Source organism: Terrapene carolina, unplaced genomic scaffold (assembly GCF_002925995.2).
Source record: "Terrapene carolina triunguis isolate 2854851 unplaced genomic scaffold, T_m_triunguis-2.0 Scaffold130, whole genome shotgun sequence".
NCBI lineage: Eukaryota > Metazoa > Chordata > Testudines > Emydidae > Terrapene > Terrapene triunguis.
Window position 1 is genome coordinate 23,990,771 of NW_020664481.1, and position 22,405 is coordinate 24,013,175.

The 22,405-nt window shown below is 48.1% G+C and overlaps 1 protein-coding gene and 1 long non-coding RNA gene across 3 annotated transcripts in view; one reads left to right on the plus strand and one right to left on the minus strand.

The window, feature by feature from the left end:
* Positions 1–2,282: 2,282 nt before the first annotated feature.
* On the minus strand, positions 2,283–13,116 carry LOC112108207. Of its 2 annotated transcripts, none has more exons than XR_002908233.2 (4): positions 12,999–13,116; positions 12,028–12,080; positions 3,647–3,726; positions 2,283–3,256 (listed from the first exon to the last, which is right to left on the minus strand). It is a non-coding gene; the product is annotated as an uncharacterized LOC112108207 (long non-coding RNA). The 2 variants fall into 2 exon arrangements; XR_002908234.2 differs by having other exon boundaries at positions 12,803–13,116.
* A 135-nt stretch (positions 13,117–13,251) lies between these two features.
* SLC7A6 (solute carrier family 7 member 6) overlaps positions 13,252–22,405 on the plus strand; it is a 49,628-nt gene continuing 40,474 nt past the window's right edge. The window contains exon 1 of the mRNA XM_024202235.1: positions 13,252–13,377. The gene's annotated coding sequence lies outside the window, so the exon portion shown is untranslated. The remainder of the gene's footprint in view (positions 13,378–22,405) is intronic.

Sequence of the window (22,405 nt, forward strand, 5' to 3'; positions counted from 1 at the left end):
TAAAACTTAGAATTTGAACTCTCAGCTTTAGACTATATATGCACTTTGCTCACTTTTTGCATATCACCTAGCTTTGAGAATGAGTATAGACTAGTCAGTTTCACGTTTGTTTATATTCAGTTTGTAGTTAGTTTCTTTAGGATTGTAGGCCTGGCCTGACATAAATAATTAAACATGGGGGATGCCTCATTTCTTGGAAGAAGAGAGGTAAATTGGTTAGCAGCCTGAAAACGAACTATTTGTGCTAAGATAAGTAAATGGGTCAGTAAGCTAAGAGACAGAATGTAATGTTCCCTCAAGACAAAAGGAGGAACATCCAGGGAACTCTTTACTACAAACAAGATAATGGACAAGATAAGTCAGGAATGTAAAGATGAGGTAAAGAGTAGGTCCAGCGTCAACAGTATGTGAACAGGGATTAGTCTCTACCATGTAACCAAGCCAATCCAAAAATGTGTAATGCAGTGTATATAGTAAAGGCTAAGATTTTGTCATGCATATTTTTAGTAAAAGTCATGGACAGGTCATGGGCAATAACGAAAAATTCACAGAAGCCTGTGACCTGTCCATGACTTTTACTAAAAATATGCATGATAAAATGGGAAGGGACTGGGCAGCTGTGGGGTGGCTGGGAACTCCGAGGCCCCCACTACCCAGTAGAGCTCAGAGCTCCAGGGTCCCCCTACCCACCGCTGCGGAGGGGAGCTGCAGGGTCCCCCTGCCCCCTCCCCAGTAGCAGGGAGCTGTGGGAATCCCTCTGCTGCCGCCATGGTAGGGAGCTGCAAGGTTCCCCCTGCCCTCCTGGGGTGAAGGGGAGCTGCCGGGGTCCCCCTGCCCTGCCATGGCGGCAAGGGAGCTGCTGGGGTCTCCCTGCCTTGCTCCGGCGGCAAGGGAGCTGCGGGGGTCCCCCTGCCCCGCTGCGGTGGCCAGGGAGCTGCGGGGACCCCCCTGCCGTCGTGGCTGGTGTGGAGCTGCAGGGATCACCATGCCTGTGGCGGCTGGGTACCCTTGCTGCCCATGGGGGCTGGGAGCTTGGGGGCCCATCGCCTCAGCTCCCTCACAGCTCCCTGCTGCTGCGGGAGGCGGCAGGAACCTGCAGCTCCCAGCCGCCCGGGGGTGAAGTCCCAGTTGTCTTTGGAAGTCACGGATTCCTTTTGTTTTAACTGTGGGCAAATAGGACATTTGTGAGAATTCTTCTGACCCCAACCTAGTACATCAGCCTTTGAATCAGACAAGGATAAGTAAACACTATCTGTACAAATCCCTGCTCTTTTATAAGTTCTGGTGAAACAGAGGCTTTAACTGCTATATTGTTTTCCAGGAAGTTATGCTTGTGTTCTCTCTTTACACTGGAGATGGGCTAGATCCTCAGTGGGTTTAAATCAGCTTAGCTATACCAATTTACACCAGCCAAGGATGTGGTTTAATCAGGGGTGGCTCCAGGCACCAGCGCACCAAGGCTGTGAGGGCGGCAGTCGGGCAGCCTTCGGCGGCATGCCTGCGGGAGGTCCGCTGGTCCCGCGGTTTTGGCGGCAATTCGGCGGCGGGTACGCCGAAGCTGCGGGACCGGCGGACCTCCCACAGGCATGCTGCCGAATCCGAGTTACCAGCAGACCTCCCGCAGGCATGCCACTGAAGGCTGCCTGACTGCCGTGCTTGGGGCGGCAAAATACATAGAGCCGCCCCTGGGTTTAATATTGTTCATTAAATGTAGTTAATTTTAGGTGTCTCCATAATAAAGACAACCATCCTTAAAACAATCAAAATTACAAGTGATCAATTTGCACAATTGATCACCTTGCATCTGAAGAAGTGAGGTTCTTACCCACGAAAGCTTATGCTCCCAATACTTCTGTTAGTCTCAAAGGTGCCACAGGACCCTCTGTTGCTTTTTACAGATTCAGACTAACACGGCTACCCCTCTGATACAATTTGCACAAATAAGTCCCAAAGGCAGATTAAAGAAACCATAAACACTGCACAAAATGTCCAATAAAGAACCTAATAGTAGACAATAAAAGAAAAAAAAGACCTTGGACATTGCCCAGAAGGATTTAAAAGGAATAGATTACACTGGCAAATTGGTTGCTTTCCTTCCGTTACCTTTTTGGCCCAAGCAGTTAGCCAAAATTCAGGCTAGTATATTGTTTGAGTTAGGGGAGAAATTGATATTGGAGTCAGGTATTTCTTTGATGTAATACTATTTACAAAGGATGTACATACTCCTATTCCCATTAACACAACAGGAGTAAAACAGCAGGTGACAGCTTCTTTGCTCAGTGTTTCAAGTCCCTTTCCTGCCAGCACTTAGTTCCAAAGGTCTCTCTAGGCTTTTCTCAGGGCTATGTTCCCGATGGCTGTGTCATTGGATTTCTGCTGCTTCTCTATCAGCTTCTCTGGTGTTCTTCCTATTTTTCTCATACACACACTTCTCCTAAAACATTACCCAGTGAAACCTCTCCACCCACATGGGTCTGTTTCTGACCAGTCTTCCATGTGCTTTTGTTTTGGACAGTGCTCCTATTATTTCAGCTACTTTGTTCCATAAATGGGCTTAAGGGCATCTTACATTTATCGCAAATGTAGGTTGGTTGTTACAACCACCAGTTTCAACAAGGTTTACCAAACCCATAACACTCAAGGTTTTCTTGGTATCATTTGGAAATTGTGTCCAGCCTTTGGAAGATGTCATTCCCCAGCTCAGCTCTACAGCATGGATAGAGTTGAAGAAGTAGAAACTGGACTCACGCGCGAGTTGTGTGTATCAACAAACCGGTAATTACTGATTAGTGTTGATGTCACCAGGGCCATCACTTCTCCCCAGCTCCAAAGCATACGCTGCCATGCCCAGTCTCAGTCAAGGAGGTTTATTTTTCATAACCGAGGTTAGGAAATTAACAGAAAACTGTGTCTTAACCCAGTTCTTGGTCCCAGGCTTCAGGGCCACCTCTTCCAGGGGTCTCTGGCGGCATTCCAGCTCCTGGCAGCCTTCCAGCTTCACTCAGCTCTACTCCCCACTTGGAGCAGCAGACACAGGGCTGTTTCCCTGGCCTCTTGCTCTAGGGACTGCCACAGAAGTTAGCTCCACTCCAGTACAGCTTCCTCTGCCAGTGCATGGTTCAGCCTGTCTCAGTCCTTCCTTCAGATGCCCGCTAGCAGCCCTTTGTAGGCCCAGGTGTAGCCCAGCCCTCTTTAATTAGCTGAATTTCCAGGGGAGCCTGGCTGTGTCTGTCCACAGAGACCAGCTACCCTGTGACTGTGGACAAAAATGGGTAAAAGGACAATGTCAGGCAATAACAAGTAAAATGTTACTTGAAAGATAACCGAGGCAGATGGGTGAGAAATGAGAAAGGAAGATGGGATGGGAGAGTTTATTTCACCTCTATGAACTTTTGCAGACTAATGAGTGAGACCAAGATTTTCAGTATAAGGGCCTAAAATTAGCCTCCAAAGCATCCGAATAAAGGAAGTTGCTGGCTGCTCAGTACTTTGGAATAATCAGACAACTTATTTAAGTGCTTAAATATAGATTTAGAAGCCCAAATGTAGACATTTATTTTTTTAAATCTTCAACTGCATTTTTTTATCTCCCCCCTCAACATTGCATACATTTTGTCTGTTGTATGGTGCTTGCACTCATGCTTACCTGAAGTGGGCATACACATGCTCTTGTTAAGATTCTGTTGCAACACTCTACCACACCTAATATTCCAACCTCCTACTTACCTAAAAAAAAAAAAAAAGTCTCTGTTGTTGGCACAAAAGTTGCTTTGTTTTGTGTAGAATATTGTTCCACAAATGAAGCACTGGGGAACATGGGTAAACAGTAAGAATAATTATCTTTATATGCATCTTAGCAAAGCAGAGCAAGCAACAACAGGCCCTTCAATTGCCTAACAAGAACGATTCTTTGTTTCTAAATCAGGGTATGAAACATAAATACTTATGGACAGGACAGCAACTGCAACACCAGTGATGTGCTGCCCATGTATTAGGAAAGAGTACCCCAAAATTTTCCCAATAATCCAAAATTAAACACTTGTTCCAGAAAAGCATGTGAAGCACTGAGGGAGAATATACGAATTTATTTTCCTATTTTTAAAAAGCCATTCATAACTTTAACCCAAAATAGTGACAAAAGCACTTAAATTTGTAAAACCATTAGCTTGAAATATTTCCATTGCTCTCCTGAAAGCTATGCAGAATGTAAGGATAGTAGTGCACTGAGCTCAGGTTGTATGGTTTGAGGTGGTGAGGTTGGTGTGAACATCTTACAAGGAAGGAGTCCCATTAGAAATTGGAAAATCTGCCATTTGGGCAAATCTGGTCCATTCCATAGGTAATACATTCTCTCTCCCAAAGCATATTTATGAGCCCCAGTGACAAATCTCTGGCAAGAATACTATAGGAGTGTCTAGTGAACATCAACAGAAGCTGGAAAGTGACCCCAACACCCAACTTTGATGGCAGAATTTCAGCAGGGGTCCATATAAGTACTCACCAATGTGTCACTATAAGCAGCCCCTCTATGACATTTGCATTGGGTATTGGGTCATCTAGTTCCATGTAACTGTCAATCCTACTGGCCTACTGCAGGCCCAGCTCCACTGGACTATCACTATACAGGGGATGCAGAAGCAATGGCACCCCACCTTCTTGGATGTTAAATGGTATGGAAAGGCTTATGCTGGTCCTTCATATCAGGACAAATTTCACCAGTTAATAAATAATTGACTAGTGTGCTTGGATTTCTCTTATTTCCAGATATTCCCCTGGTTTTGTCAGATTTTGATCTTTTGTTTAGTTTCATGAGTCTTGTATGTTGGTTTTCCTTCAAGTTTTATTTTCATTTTTTTTTATTTTTTTTTTTTTTTAGTTTGTTCAATTGATTTCTATGTTGATGTGTTTACTTGGAAATCTTTGGCTCTGTAACAGAGTAACTTGCCCCTGGCCTGAAGAGCCTGGGGTTGAGCTAGCCCTGCTTACAAGATGAGCTCCATCTGAGAGGAATCAGGTGATTCAAATATAAAAGGCAGCCAGAGGTTGTAGGGAAGGTTTGGTTGCATGGATGGAAGAAGTAGCTCAGGCTGCTAGAGGTAGAAGGTCTGATAGTAAGGTGGGGAAGCCCAAGAAACAGGAGACTATGTAGAACTAGAACTGGTGAAAGACTGTATTTGTTTTGGGATGTTTTTCTGTTTTTGACAAACTCTGTTGCCAGCCTGATGAAGAGTGAATCAAAGGACTTAGGGCTCAGAATGTGAGTGGAAAATGTGAGTTCTTAAAGGGACTCTGATAAAGGGGAAATGGAGATTAGTAGCAGCTGCAGAACTACAAGCTCATAAAAAAAGGTAAAACTCAGATACATCATGAAGTTTCATAAAGCCCTTTGTAGCGAGGCAGTCTAGCTCCCCGCCGCCCCGGAGGGGGATGAGCCTCTCTGGACACCAAAGTGGGCGGAGCCAGCAAACCCTGCGCTCGCCCTTCAGAGGTTAAGGCGCAGGACAGGAAGTATAAGAGCCCGACCCCAGAGCTCACTTGGAACTCAGCCACCGGAGAGACCAGACGCTTGTGGCGTAGCTCCCGGTGGGGAGACCACGGTGATCGGCGGCCGACCCAAGGACTGGCCAGACCAGCCAACGCCTGATGCTAGCCCGAGCCCAGAGACACTGCCAAGCCTACTGCTTGCCCGTTACCCCGAGGAACTGCCAGGCCTACCACTCGCCAGCTATCCTGAGGAGCCCATGATGTGCGACCCCGTGGAGGATGCCGTCTGGACCCAGGTAACTCTAGAGGGGGAGGTAGGAAGTAGCCCAGGGGCAGCCGACCCGAGTCTGGCTGCAACACTGCCAGAGCCAATGTCAGTGTGTTGTGGTCAGGATCCCCACTGACCCAGCAGCGGGTCTTCTGCCGCTGCTAGGGCCCCGGGCTAGGACGCAGTGGAGTGGGTGGGCCTGCGTCCCCCCCTGCCACCCACCTCGCAGGTGGCAGTCTCCCCCTCTCCCCGGTTGCTCAGAGCCAGGAGCCTGGGGTTTGCTGTTGAACCTGTTTGCTCAGCCCCTGCCTGAGGGCCTGAGCAACTGATTGTTTGTTGCCCTGCCCTGACCCAGGGCCTGGGCCTGCTAATATTGAACCTGTTTGCTCAGCCCCTGCCTGAGGGCCTGAGCTACTGACTGTTTGTTGCCCACCGTGATCTAGGGCCGGGGCTTGCTACTATTGAACTGTTTCTTCTGCCCCCACCAGAGGGCTGGAGCTGCTGACTGTTTGCCGCACAGCCAAGCTAATTCCCCGACACACCTGACCAAAGTAGCGAGGCGGTCTGGCTCTCCGCCGCCCCGGAGGGGGAGGAGCCCCGGCCGAACCGCCCTACACGTGGTGGAGAATGTGGGCACTGATCCCCCGATCCTTGTGAGAAGGGATCTGCGGTGGAGCGTGCCCGAGCGACCATGGATATGGACAAGTTTATTAAGTTCCTAGCCGAAAGCCAACAGCAGTAGCAGGCCGCTGCCCAGCTCCAGCAGCAGCAGCAGCTGGTCCAGCAGCTCGGGATCCAACAGCAACAGCTGATTTTGGAGCTGGGACGCCAGAACCGGGACCACCAGCAGCAATACCTGCAGCAGTTGGCGACCTTGCTGCCCCGTCCCGAGGAGCCCCAGCCTGGCCCCTCCCATCCTGTTGACAAAGATGGGCCCCAACTACGACCCAGAAGCATTTCTGGTAACTTTTGAAAGGGTGGCGTTAGGCGCAGGCTGAGCCCAAGACCAATGGGCTACTATTTTGGCCCCATATCTGACCGGGACCGCCCAAACCGTATATCGGGGCCTGTCCATGGATGCAGCTCGGGACTACACCCAGGTAAAGGTGGCAATCTTAGATGCCTTGGACGTTAACCCGGAGACTTTCCGACAGTGGTTTCGGAGCTTGGTCTACCCTACGGGGGCCTGACCCCGGATGGTGGCCCAAGAGTTGAGGGAAGTCTGCAAGCGGTGGCTACAACCCGAAAGGTGAACCCCAGATGAGCTCGTTGAACAAATTATTTTGGAGCAATTTGTCCATATACTCCCATCGTGAGGGAGGGCCTGGGTCCTCCGCCATCGGCCTACGACCTTAACTGCTGCCATCACACTCATGGAGGATTTCCTCGCCGCCGAAGCACCAGTGGGACCGATCACTCGAGCTGCCCCGCCAGGACCGGAGCGCCCTAACTCAGAGAAAAGGGGGGCTACCCGGAGCGAACCACGAAATCCGTCACAGGGCTTGGAGCCCCGATCCCGACCTGCCAAGGTCCCAGTTCGACAAGCCCCGGTACCTCGACCAGATGTCCCAGGGACCAACCAAAGCCCTCCCAGGGGCCAGGCGGGAACACTGTCCCGGCCTGGGCACTCAGATATCAGACCCTGTTTTTCCTGTGGGAAATATGGCCATTTACAGTGAGACTGCACCGAGATGGATTGCAGCTTCAGCCAGGTCTGCACGGGAGAAGCCCGCACCTGAAGCCCACAAGCCGCCAAGATTATGGTGCCAGTGGTTGTCGGGGATTGCCCAACCTTGGCCCTAATTGACTCAGGCTGCGGCCAGACACTGGTTCGCCAAAGCCTAGGCCTCCAGGCTGCCCCTTGCCTGGGGACGATCCGTCTACAATGCATTCACGGCGACGTACAACCCTACCCCAGTGCCCAAGCCCGACTGACCGTGGATGGGGTCACGCAATCGGTGGTCGGCCTGGCTCCTTGGCTCGCCTACCTGGTGATCCTGGGGCGGGACTGGCCAGACTTCCCGGAAGTCCTCCGCTCCAATGCCGACGAGAGGCCCGCAACTAACCCAGTACTGGAAGGGAGCCTCCCTGAGACCCAGTCAGAGGGCGAGGAGGCGCCAGACCCCAACAGACTGGAAGAAGAGCCCGAGGACTCCCCTCCAGAAGCTGCTGCTGAACCCCTGCTTCACAGTGACTTTTGTCGTGACCAAAGGGCAGACCCCACCCTCAGTCATGCTTACAAGCAACTAGCCACAGTCGATGGGGCCATAATTGACCCGCACCGGGCAAAGCAGTGGCCACACTTCGAACTGCGACAGGATCGGCTCTATCGGGTAGAACGGCACCCGCGCACTGGAGAACCCCAGAGCCAACTACTCGTGCCTCGATGTCACCAGCGGGCAGTAACGAAACTCGCCCACGACATCCCTGCTGCCGGGCACTTGGGCCACGAGAAGACTCTAGCCCGGATACTGACACGCTCCTTCTGGCCTGGCGTGCATCAGGAAGTAAGGAACTATTGTAACTCCTGCCCAGAGTGCCAGCTAGCCGCACCCCCGCGGACACCCAGGGCCCCGTTGGTCCCCATGCCCATAGTCGAAATGCCCTTTGAACACATGGCCATGGACGTGGTGGGGCCCCTCCCGAAAAGCACCGCGGGATTTCAGTATGTGTTGGTCCTAGTAGATTATGCTACCCATTTCCCGGAGGCGGTACCGCTGCGGAGTATCACCGCCCGAACCATTGCGGAGCTGCTGACTGTTTGCCTCACAGCCAAGCTAAATTCCCCGACGCACCTGACCAAAGTAGCGAGGCGGTCTGGCTCCCCGCTGCCCCGGAGGGGGAAGATCCCCAGCTGAACCACCCTACACCCTGTTTGGCATTATCTTTACTGGGGGGAAGGGGAGTGGAGGGGAGGAGACAAAGGTGTGCTCTTACCTTGTGTTAACTAATATGTGGTAAAGGCTGCGTGAAGAAAATTCTAGGCTTCTCCATAGTCTTTAATTTGACTTGCTAAGTCATGCAAAAAACTACAAACTGCCTTATCTTTTGCTATGATTTTGTCATGTATGAGCTAACTTGCATTATAACAACACCTTTTTCCTAGAGAAAATGTGTATTTTAAAATACTCATATATCCAATCAATATTCTTTATATTCCTAGCTGTTATTTTGTTAGCAAGTTATATTTGAGCTTGCTTATGGCACTATTATTTTGTCTTGGCAAAACTATAAATTCTTAACAGAGCAGACATCCTGAACAGATGTAATTTGCAATTCCAAGTCCTGGAAATACTAACTTATAGATTCCAAGGTCCGAAGAGACCATCGTGATCATCTAGTCTGACCCCCTGTATAATGCAGGCTATAGAACTTCCCTATAATAATTCCTAGAGCATATCCTTTAGAAAAACATCCAGTCTTGATTTTAAAATTCACAATGACATAGTGATGTAGAATCTATCATGACCCTTGGTAAATGTTCCAATGGTTAATTACTGTTAAAAATGATAGGTTCTGTTAAACTATTCAAGTCTGTAAGCTTACTTATATGTGATGTTTGTAAGATCAGGGCCAGGGTAGCCTTCTCTAGCGTTCAAAGAAGGGTACCCGCAATAAGGACTTGAGCAGGGGTGGCCAACCTGAGCCTGAGAAGGAGGCAGAATTTACCAATGTACATTGCCAAAGAGCCACAGTAATACGTCAGCAGCCCCTCATCAGCTCCCCCCCGCAGCGCCTCCCACCCACTGGCAGCCCTGCTGATCAGCGCCTCCCCCTCCCTCCCTCCCGATCAGCTGTTTAGCGGTGTGCAGGAGGCTCTGAGGGAGAAGGAGGAGGAGTGAGGGCACGGCAGGCTCAGGGGAGGGTGCGGGAAGGGGTGGAGTGGGGGCAGAGCCAGGGGTTGAGCAGTGAGCACCCCCAGGCACATTGGAAAGTTGGCACCTATAGCTCCAGCCCCAGAGTCGGTGCCTATACAAAGAGCCGCATATTAACTTCTGAAGAGCCGCATGTGGCTCCGGAGCCACAGGTTGGCCACCCCTGGACTAGAGACTCTGCCTATGAGTGACACTGGAGAAGTGACTTACTGTGCCTATGCCCATATCCATCCTACAGATGGATATAGAACATCTACCTCACATCAGACATGAAGACCGATGCAAATTCATTTAGTTTCTCTGCAATGGCCTTATCTTTCTTGAGTGCTCCTTTACCATCCCGATCTTCCTGTGGCCCCACTGGTTGTTTAGCAGGCTTCCTGCTTCCGATGTACTTAAGCACTATGCTTTGTAATATGTGTTTTTAAATTGAGTACTTCTATGGAACTGCTCTTGACACACATTACTGAGCAATAATTGTAGCTTCTTATCCCAAGCCCTCCATATGACAAGTGTTTAGGGTTTATCTATGAACTCCTTCTCCGGGTTCTGAAAGTATCTTGCTGGTATATTCTATAAGGAATCTCTTCTGAGGTCATAAAATGAAATTTCATCCTCTATATCTCCAGCATGAGCAGAACAATCTGTCTACCCTTTTAGCTCTAATGGTGCAATGCTCTAATTACCTGAAATGTCATGAGCCCAGAATGCTGGGGACTGAATAACGTCTCTGATGAATGCAGTTTATTACACAGCTAGCCAGATACTCCAGCAAGACTTTATATCTACCCCCAGCTCTCCTTCCTACATACAACCACCTTCTGTTAGTTACTAAGGGGACAGCAATAAAACATCTGTGTACAGGAGATAGTGTTCTGGCATGACAGAAAGCAGCAAGTTAATCAGTAGTGACTAAAAGTTGTTAAAAGCAACAGAGGGTCCTGTGGCACCTTTAAGACTAACAGAAGTATTGGCAGCATAAGCTTTAGGTAAGAACCTCACTTATTCAGATGCAAGTAATGCTTTTTACAGATTCAGACTAACACGGCTACCCCTCTGATACTTAAAAGTTGTTACCATCTGATAACCCTTCAGTATCACTTGAGTTCATTTGCCATTGAACATGTTTAGGAAACAAAGGTAAGGCATGCGGGCAGGGAGGGAAGCCTGAATTACCACTATTTGTGCTGCATCATTTCAGAGGGCTCAACATGTCTGGAGAATGATAAGTCATGGGAGGGTTTAAACATTAGGAGGAACTGTCTGAATTCCACCTAATATTTCTACACTGGTTTTAAGAGGCAGTATGTCTTGTCAAGTTGGTTCAATATGTAACAGCAGCAGGACAGGAGTGCAAATCAATTGTTTATTATTACTGTATGGTAATAACTACGATCCCTGTAATTCTTTACATTCATCCTTTAATTAATGTCACAAATAGTTTTCCAAAACTGCTAGGACAAAGGCCACTCCCTCAGGGTATGATTAACTAATGGGAGTTATTCTGATGATGTAATGTTCAGCAGGATAGAAATGATACACCTTGCAGATAAAGTACTGCATAATGGCTCAGAAGCTTCTCGCTTACATCTGTGGTTAAATTTTTATTACAGCCACCTCCTAAAAAAACCCAACCCCAAAACTTCACCTCATTTTACACTTACTCCAAATACAACATAAAGCAGTGTGTGGTTACATCTGGAGCTGGGGTGGTAGCAGTCACTGCAGACTCTAATGATTTTTCTGAAAGTGAAGGCACACTAAAACAGTAGAGCTATAATGGGGGTGGGATGGAGGTGCTAAGAATTAAACAATATCGCTTCCTGGGAAATCAATAGTTAAACTCTCATTATGTTCACTGGTAGCAGGATTGGGCTCAGGTGTGTGGCTGGGGCAAGGCATACTGTACTATTTTTCCGCTTTGCTTAAGGCAGCATAAATTTTAGGCTTTGTGTTAATGAGCCTCACATTCCTGAGCCAGTACACTCTGGTCGATAAACACCCTGTGACTCATGTAAGAAAGGGACCATGTTTTGGCAGAGGGATGGATCAGATGATTTTAAAAGTCAGACAGAGCATGACCACCCTAGCTCCTGAGGTCCTCTGCTACTTTCTCAACAAGGTCAGATAGAGGCTCGCCTTCCTTCTACCTAGCTGGTAACAGCACAAGGGCTGGTAATGGGAAACCCCAAGAGCAAGAGGGGTAGTCTGAAGTTCCATGGAACAGACAGTCTACAATCAGTGACTTATTTAAGGGAAGAACATGTAAGGAACCTGCATAACCCCCACCCCACATTACCAGCTTGTAAACCTTCATCCACCTACCACTCTTCTCTTCCCTGCCATCCACAGCAAAAGAGGGCAATCTCATTTACTAAAACATCGTGCCAGGCCATTTACCTTAATCAGCAGTTCTGCAGGACCTTGGTATGTCTAGCTTTCCTGGACTTCTCCTAGGAAACAGTCAAAGAAACCAGTGGCTAGACTCCTGTTTTAATTGCAGTGGGGTGAAAACAGGGATGAATTCGCCCATCTGGATGTAAACCTCTGTGGTCCAAGGTACACTCATGCACAGAAGTATCATAATATACCTCACGTATGCCCTAGCAGATTCTTTAACTGCTGTGTGTGCAATATCTGCACAGGCTGCTGTTTTGATGCCACAAATACTCGAAGTCTCCTTTATCTACCTCCTGGAGGAGGTGGGAGAGATTTACCCAAATACAAACACCTGTCCAGGATGGTCTAGAGCAGTGGTTTTCAACCTCTCCAAACTACTGTACCCTTTGCAGAGCTAGACAGCCAAAGGCAGTGCTACGGCCAGCAGCAGTGCAGAACTAAGAGTTGCATGGTTTGGTAGTGCCACCCTAATGTGCTGGTGGCGGTGCTGCCTTTAAAGGTGGGTAGCCGGCGAGCGGTGGCTGCTGGCCGAGGCGTTCATGTTGGCGCACAAGGCCTATTTTTTTAGATCCCGTTCCTCTCCCACAATGCCCGTTTCCTCCTTTGTTTGTTGAATTTTTATCCTGCTCCCCCGATTATGGCAGCAGGTCCGTGGGGACCCAGGAGATTCCCAGTCCTGCTGCAGGGCTCTAGTCTGTTGTAAAAGGAGGCCAATCTCTCCAGGCGCTGATGTACCCCCTGGCTGACCTCTGCGTAGCCCCAGGGGGCTGCATACCTCTGAGTGAGAACCACCGTCTAGATAACACTTAGTCCTGCCTCAGGGTAGGGCACTGGCCTAAATCCTCCAGGGAGCTCCCGTCCTCCATCCGACGTCTAGGGTTCCCCCGACAGCGGTGGACGCTCTCTGGAGCCCTCAGGCGATCGCTCACACACCCGGGGGAGGGGAAATCATGCACCCCCCCCTTCCCTACCTTTGTGGGGGCGGCTTTACCCCGCCTGGCGCTGAGGCAAGCCCGTCCCACAGCCACGGGGGGGCCGGGAGTGCGGAGTCCCCGTCCCCGGAGCGGGCGAGTTCCGCTCCCCACAGAGGGGCAGGCTGCCCTTGGGGGGAGGGGTCGCCAATCGCCCGGGGGGAGCGTTGGACACACCCGGGGAAGGGGGGGGGCTCAGCCTCGCCCGCCATGGCTGAGGTGAGGGGCCCGGCGCAAGGGCGGGAGGCGGTGCCTGAGCGCCCCCCCTCCCCAGGGCGGAGCGGGCCGGGCATCACGTGCCGCTCCGCAGAGGCCGGGCGGGCTGCGAGCATCCCCCGAGCTGCGGCGAGCGGGGCGGTAACGGCGGGGAGCAGGAGAGGTAACGGGGGCTGCTGCGGGAGCCGGGCCCCGGGAGGGGAGGGACGGGGGTGAAACTCTCCTCAGGGAAGGGGCCGAGGGCTAGGGCCGGGGCGGGGAGCGCCGGTGAGACGGGCGGAGGGAGCCAGCCCATGCCGCAGCGCTGTGGCCGGGCTCCCGGGGGGCTGCGGGAGTCTGGCTGGGTCGGTTCAGGTTCCGCGGCCGTCTCCTGCCAGCGCCCCCCTGTGTAACGAGGCGCGCGGGACCCCCCCCCCCCCCCGTGCCGGTATCGGGCAGCGCATCCCCCGCAGCCGCGAGGAACCCGCCGCCCACCCTCCCCTCTTGTAGCTGCGGGGCGAGGCGCTGAGGAAGGAGAGGAAAATCCGGCTCCCAGTCCTGAGCTTCAGAGACCATCGCCTCCCCCCCGCCCGCCTGCCTCCCTCATTTCCCCCCATTTTGCCCATATGAGCTTTGCTGGGTCGCTGACGCCTTGCTCGGGTGCTGCAGGTTTGGAGGCTCTGTGGCTGGACAAGTGCTTCATTCAGAGCTTAGCCAGCTTACAGGCACCTCCAGATGACTCCTCCGAGAGCCACGTGTTGGAGGTTTTATTATTATTATTATTTATTTATTTATTTATTCATTATTTCTGAGAGCTTGTCAGCATCTGCTTGGGCTCTCAGCCATGTGTATCTATAGCAGGTTTAAAGTATGGGGTGAGAGGCCTGTGGTAGTCTTGGGGATCTGTAAGTAGGCATGTTGTATCGCTGTAAGTATTTACAATTACACAAATGGGTAAGACCCATCCCCTGCTCTCTGAAGCTTACCAGACTCTTAAGTGCCTTTAATTCTGATTTATTTTTTAAACTGAAATTGAAGAATTTTAGGTCTCCTTAAAATGAGGAACACAGAGTTGGTCCATTTAAGGGACCCTCTACTGTACTCAGGGTGTTACAGCACTTAGCCCTTATCTATACTGCACTTTCGTTAAGACAAAAGTTTTAACAACAAAAAATGCTGGTGTGGACGCTCTCCTGCTGACAAAACTACCACTTCTCGTTGGGGGTGGTTTTATTTTGTTGTTGGGCGAGCTTTCTCCCAGTGACAAAGAGCAGCTACACTGTACGCCTTACAACGGCATGGCTGTAGCGGCACAGCCGCACCATTGTAAAGTGCACATTGTAGACATAGCTTCAGTTGGCTTCCCTTCAGAACATCTCAAATCTCTTGCAACTTCTGATTATTATTATTATTATTATTAGGAGAGATGCGACAAAGATCTTTCAGAGAATTGAGGTGAAGCTCATAGACGTAACCCTGTTGCTGTGGTACTGAAAGGACTCAAATTACAGTGAATATCTGTAGATATGGTTCTTCCTCTAATGCAGTTACCAGGCATTATAATTTTCTGGTGTGTCACAACCAGTAATAAGTCTGTGGCTTGGTCTACACTTACCCCCCAAGTCGAAGTAAGGTACGCAAATTCAGCTACGTGAATAACGTAGCTGAATTCGACATACCTTACTTCGAACTTACCGCGGTTCAGACGCGGTCCACACGCAGCAGGCAGGCTCCCCGTCGACTCCGCGGTACTCCTCTCGTTGAGCTGGAGTACCGCAGTCGACGGGGATCACTTCCTGGTTCGATTTATCGCGTCCAGACCAGACGCGATAAATCAAACTCGGAACTTCGATCCCCAGCCGCCGAACTAGCGCGGCAGTGTAGACCAGCCCTCAGTGTAGATTCCCAGCCATTTTAGTTATGAAACTACCATTATGTCTTTCTTATGCTTATTGAAGTTAAAATTTGTCTTCCTTTTAGCCCAGGTGTTCCCAAACTGGGGTTCGCAAAATGTTACAGAGGGTTCTCAGGAAAAAATTCCCTAATGGCGGACAGAGTTGTCCCTAGGGACCCGGGGCCAGCAGCCCGGAGCTCCTGGACTTCCAAGAGCTAAGCAGATCAAAGCAAGCATATCTATCACACTGAGGAGATTTAAACTTCAAGACTCCTTATAAGAAATGGAAAGGATGGTGGATATTTTTTGCTGGTTTTAAAATTAAATAGGCACCTAGTATTGTTTTTAAAATTATTATGAAGAACAAGTTTAAGCTTTGTTGTAACGTGCGTTGTTTGCCTGGACTGCTCAAGACTTGAATGCTTGTGTAGGAGGAACTCTTTGAGTTGGCTTCTTAAATACCTTCATGCTGTTTCACATCTGATATTCCTTGATGAAACATAGGAGCCTTGTCTTATAACAGACTTATTCAAAGTGATACAAGCTATGAAAGTGAGATCTTGGAAGAGTGTTGCCATTTTCATAATGTAATAAAAATACTGTAATGATAAATAATAATTAATAATAAAGAGTTTGTAATAAGCATGTCATAAAAAAAATTATACTTCCAAGATCACTGCTCTTCTAATTTATACTCAGGTAAAGGAGAAAATTCCTGGAAATATTCATTTTTAGGAGGGGGTTCGCGAGACTTGACATTTTAGTGAAAGGGGTTCACAGGTTGTTAAAGTTTGGGAACCACTGCTTTAACCATATGGGTTGTTCTGTTTGACTGCACGCATATAACAAGGGTGATGAATGCTGTTATCAGAACCTGGATAGAAAGGACAATTGGATTTTTATTAACTGACTTTTTTAAAAAATCCAGTTTGGTAGCACACCGTTTATATAATAACCTGAAATTAATTGCATATCGAAGATAGTTGTTAAAAAATCTGCTTTTAATGGACCTTAGTATTGCCTCAAACCTTTTTACTCCTGCATTATTTTAGAATAGAAAACTAGCATTCTTCCAAAAATTGGTCTTTTTAAAGATGCTTTACACACCTCAATCCCCAATTCCACTGTAATTAAACCAATCTACCAGAAATTTTACTTGTATGCTCTTATGTCAGGATTTTTTTTTTCTGGTAAATTTGAGGCAAATCAAATGAGAAAAGTGGAATATAAAAGGATTCAAAAAAGTACTCACTTATGGGACATTTTCCTAACTTTTTTTTGGCTTGTCACTTTAGAGGGACTTTGTTTAAAAACTCAAAATTCATATTATTCTGTTGGATTTTGGTAAGACTGCTGCCGTTAGCTAGTTTTGACAGGTTTCTAAAATGGTGTAAAGATGTGGAAAACTTGTAAAGCAGTCTTGCAACATGTTACTCCTGGGGGAACTTTGTGCTATGGTGCATGGGCAGAATTCCTGTGCTGAGCAGAATTCTCCCCCACCCCCCCACAAAAAATAACTTCTGCTGGAAAGTTGCTGCAGTTACGCCTTTTACCCACCAGGGGCTATGTGGTGCTAGAACAGAACAGCTGCTCCTGCGTCAGTCCCAGCTGCCAATAGGGAAGAGAAGAGGCTGCCTTCCTAGAAGCGTCCTGCTGGTGGAAGATATGGGGGGTACAGATAGCGTGGGGCACGTGGGGCTGCTGGGGGAGTCACAGACTGGGGTTCGTAAGGGCTATTGGGGGAGGACAGACTGGGGCAGGGGCTGAATGGGAATGGAGGTGCAGGGCCCACAGGGGGGTGCAGGGCCACCTGGGGATGGGGGGAGAGGGCTTGCTGAGTGGTGGTGCAGGGACACATGGGGGAAAGGGGGTTGGTTGAGTGGGTGCACAGGGACACATGGGGGTGTCTGAGTAGGGGTTGAGGGACACATGGGGACAGGAGGAGGGAGTGCAGGGACACATGGGGACAGAGGCAGATGTGCCTGACTGAATGGGAGAGGCTGGGGTCAGCCAGGGTCCACTTGGGGGAGGCTCCCTAACAATCTCTCCCCATCCCCCCAAAAAACCTGTTCCAAACTTCTCCAACCCACACCCAATAACTCTCCAAATTCACATCCAGGATCCTTCCCAGCAATTACTTCCCTCAGCTCCTTCGTTACCCCTGCCTGACTCACGCAAGTCTTTGCACTGCTTCTGAGTGGTACGGGAAATACGGTTCTGTATTGTAGTTTAAATGAATTATTATTCAGAGTTCTGTATTAATATGCCTAGTAAGGAATCTATTTGTCAAAAAACATTTCTTGAATCTTTTTTATTGTCTATTGTTACAGACGTACTTGCTGCCAGGTATTTTGAAATAAATTACCAAAATAATTGAAACTGGTGTGATTATATTGTGTTATTTTGACAAATAAACTATGCAGAATTTTGCAGAATTTGTGCTCAGAATTTTTAATACTTTGGCACAGAATTCCCCCAGTAGTAAACATGTGCTAGAAAGTGGATGGGCCTGGACCCCTGCCCCTCCTCTTCCCCCTGAGGCCCCGCCGCCTGGCCAGGCCGGAAACTGGAGCCCGACCGGGGTAAGAGTAGCCCAGAGAGCCCAGGCAGCTGTGAAGCCCTGGACCCTCCACCTGCTGGCGGGGGAGGGGGGGAGGGTAAGAGCAGCCCCCAGCCTGTGTCCCCGCCCAAGGCAGATGGAGGGTCCGCGGCTCCCCACAGCTGCCCAGGCAGCTCTTGCCATGGCCTGGCTGTGGCTCTTCGGCCCCCGAGGCCCTGGCCAGGCTGGAAGCCATGCGGGCAGCTGTGGGGAGCCGCGGACCCTCCACCTGCCCTGGATGGGTGGGTCCAGGGAGTGGGGACACAGGCTGGTGGCTGCTCTTGGGCCCCCACACCGTAGGCAGGTGGAGGGATCCAGGCTCCCCAGCTGGGCTCTGGATTCTGGCTTGGTTTGGGGGTGGAGCCTCAGGGGAAGGGGTGGGGGCCACAGAGTGGGTGGAACCTCTTGACCCCTCTCCCCCACTTTTAAGAAGAATCCATCAGCCCAGGATCCAGCTAAAAACCTTCCGCCACTAATGTTTTTAACATTCTAATACAGCAGTTCTCAAAATTCATTGCACTGCAACCCCCTTCTGACAACAAAAATTACGACATGACCCTAGGGTGACCAGACAGCAAGCGTGAAAAATCGGGATGGGGTGGGGGGTAATAGGAGCCTATACAAGAAAAAGACCCCAAAATTGGGACTGTCCCTATAAAATTGGGACATCTGGTCACCCTACATGACCCTGAGGGGTGGGACCGAAGCCTGAGCCCAAGCCTGAGCCTCACCATACCAGGCAAGGGGGGTGGAGCCGAAGCCAAAGCCTGAGGGCATCAGCCCTAGATGGTGGGGCGGGGAAGGGCTGTAACCTGACCCCCACGGCCCAGGGCTGAAGCCTGAGCCCCACAGCCGGCTTCAGTCCTGGGCAGTGGGGCTCGGGCTTTGGCTTCAGCCCTGGGCCTGAGCAAGTCTAACGTCAGCCCTGGCAATCCCATTAAAATGGGGTCATGACCCACTTTGGGGGTCCTGAATCACAGTTTGAGAACTGTTCCTCTTCCTTCCATTTTCTTATATAGTGAACCTGCAGTGTCTTCAGTGTCTTCCAATTTTATGTGGAAAAAAACATGCAAAAACTAGATTGTACAGAAAGATGTCATGCTTAAGAACATAAGAATGGTCATACTGGGTCAGACCAATGGTCCATGTAGCTCAGTATCCTTTCTTCTGACGGTGGCCGGTGCCAGATGCCTCTGAGGGAGGGAACAGAACAGGGCAATTTATCAAGTTATCGATTCCCTGATGTCCAGTCCCAGCTTCCGGCAGTCAGATTTAGGGACACCCAGAGAATGGCTAATAGCCATTGATGGACCTATCCCCCATCAATTTATTTAATTCTTTTTGAACCCAGTTATATTTTTGGCCTTCACAGGATCCCCTGGCAATGAGTTCTACAGGTTGACTGTGCGTTGTCTGAAGAAGTGCTTCCTTATCTTTGTTTTAAACCTGCTGCACATTAATTTCATTGGGTGGCCCCTGGTTTGTGTGTTATGTGAATGGGTAAAAAACATTTTCTCCCCACCATTCATGATTTTATAGACCTCTATCATATCCCCCATTAGTCATCTCTTTTCCAAGTTGAAAAGTCCCAGCTTTATTAATCTCTCCTCATTTGGAAGCTGTACCATACCCCAATCATTTTTGTTGCCCTTTTCTGTACCTTTTCCAATTCCAATATAGCTTTTTTGAGATCATGCGACCAGATCTGCATGCAGTATTCAAGATGTGAGCATACCATGGATTTATATAGTGACATTATGATACTTTCTGTCTTATTATCTATCCCTTTCCTAATGGTTCCTAACATTCTGTTAGCTTTTTTGACTGCCGCTGCAAATTGGGCAGATGTTTTCAGAGAACTGTCCACGATGACTCCAACATCTTTCTCTTTTCTATGAGTAGTTGGGATTTTTTTCCAATGTGCATTACTTTGCATTTATCATTATTGAATTTCATCTGCCATTTTGTTGCCTAGTCACTCAGTTTGGTGAGATCCCTTTGTAACTCTTTGCGGTCTGCTGCAGATTGAAGTATCTTGAGTGATTTTATATAGTCTGCAAACTTTGCCACCTTGCTGTTTTACCCCTTTTTCCAGACCATTTATGTCTATGTTGAACAACACAGGTCCCATTACCGATCCTTGGGGAACCCGGCACTTTACTTCTCTCCATTAGGAAGACTGACCATTTATTCCTGCCTTTTGTTTCCTATGTTTTACCAGTTACTGATCCATGAGAGGACCTTCCCTCTTATCCCATGACTGCTTAAGAGCCTTTGGTGAGGGACCTTGTCAAAGCTTTCTGAAAGTCTAAGTACATTATATTCACTGGATCACTCTTATCCACCTGTTTGTTGACCCCCTCAAAAAATTCTAATAGATCGGTGAGGCATGATTTCCCTTTGCAGAAATCATGTTGACTCTTCCCCACCATATTGTGTTCATCAGTGTCTGATAATTCCGTTCTTTACCATAGTTTCAACTAGGGTTGTCAATTAATCGCTGTTAATGCCTGTGATTAACTGAAGACAAAATTAATGTGTTAATTTTTTAACAGCGCTAATTGCATACCTGGGCAGGGAGGGAGGCATCGGCTGCGGAGGGATCTAACAGTGACTGGTCAGGCGCAGTAACCCAATCCACCTCCGGAGAGAGAGAAGAGGAAGTGGCTCCCATCCCGGCTCTGGAAGAGAGTTAGGGATCCTGACCCCAGGGGACTTAATGTTAGCATCCCCTAACCTTTCTTTGAATTGTAGTTAACTGAAGTTCATGGGTCTTTTGGTAGTGTTGTAATATGTTGTAAACTACCATGGATTTATCTATAAAGCAGGAGCCACACAAATAGACTTCCACTGGGGAAAGATCTTACTCCTTACTTTTAAATAATTCCTCTTAAAATTCTGTAGGAAATAAAATTCCATGTCTGGGGTTCCCACTGAGGTATCCTGCTTGGTGGCCTTTAGGATACCAAAGTGATTTTAAAGGTATTATTAGAAGGTCATTTGAGAGTAATAACATTCAGCAATAAAACAACATTGTGCCACTGACATGCTGGTGGTATATGGCTTGGAGCTAAATGGGCATGCTGGGGAGTATGAACCTGGAATTGTTATGCACTAGAAAACACCTCACTGCACCTTTGTCTCCTCCTTTTCTCCCAGCCTTCTATTTTCGCTGCCTAATAATGGCCTCGGGCAGAAACCTGGGTTTTAGTAAATATTTTCTGTTCTCAGTATGTGTTTTTCTAACTTTGACACAGCTTCAGTTTTGTTCACTAATATTTTTCCATATTCTACACTCTTCCTCTTTGGTTACATGGAGACTGATAAGTTTGGTGCCAGTTAAGATTAGGTGTAGTGTTTGTAGAGACACTATCTGTAGCATTCTAGATGTTTATATAGACAAACAAGCAGTCCCTGCCCTGAAGGTCTGCCGGTCATAACTGACAGTATAAAATAAGACTAGAGGATAGCTTGTATCTAACTGAGTGAACTGTTATGTGCATGTATTAATACCACATTTTCTGCAATATTTACCATTTAGTAAACACTTACAATTGTGACTTCAGGAGGGGCTTGAAGATGGGGAGCAGACTGTCACTGTGAGATTCTTCACATAAAGGGCTGTATGGGAAAATGTAGACTAGAGTGAGAGGACATTGTGGCAGTTGTCTTGAGCAAGGCAGAGCATGGTAATAGATAAAAACAGAGAAGCTAAGTTGTGTAGGATCTTGTAGGCAAGGAGCTTAAGTTTGTGGTGGTGGCAAGGGCAAGTGAAGGGATTTGAACTGTGGCTGGACCAGGGGTTTCCAGCTATTTAAATATGTCTCTGGGATTAGCATTTGAACATAAACTTGTGTGGCTTTTGTTCTGAGTTGGTACAGAAAGTCTAAATCCACTATCTTTCCGCAGGATTAGGTTTTGTGTGTGAATAAGTTCATCAAAATGTTTGTTGAGTCACTAAGACTCTGTCTACACAATGAAACAGGCCATGTTTTGAAAGCTGTTTCAATAGAAGCAGTTATACTGGCCAGTGTAAGAATACCTTAAACACTGCAAATGTTTCCTGACATTGTGTTTAAGATGAGTTCTTGCTGCACGTATCTTGTTTCTTAGTGTAAATGGGGGCTTTAAAATATTGTACTATTTTATAACTTGACTATACAAAACTAAGAATAAATACCCAATATTTTCAAAATAGCATTTAGATGTCCTAGCAATGGTTTCAGTATCCTCATTGAGTTAGAGCAGTGCCTCTCAACCTTTGCAGACTATTGTACCCCTTTCAGGAGTCTGATTTGTTTTGCATACCCCAAGTTTCACCTCACTTAAAAACTATGTGCTTACGAAATCAGACATAAAAATACAAAAGTGTCACAGTGTCCTGTTACTGAAAAATTGCTTACTTTCTCATTTTTCCATATAATTACAAAATAAATCAATTGAAATATAAATATTGTATTTACATTTCAGTGTATAGTATATAGACCGGTTTAAACAAGTCATTTTATGTATGAAATTTTAGTTTGTACTGACTTGGCTGTCAAAAGAGACTACTGATGTTGATGATTGTAGTGATGGAAGTTCTTGCTATGTGTATGTGAATTCCCTCAGAAACTTACTTTAAGCTTGGCATCAGCTAGTCATTTCTCCAGTGAGCTGGGCTTCTTGGTGGGATAAAAGAGGATAGAGAAGTTTTCCAAATATAGGACTGCTTATTAA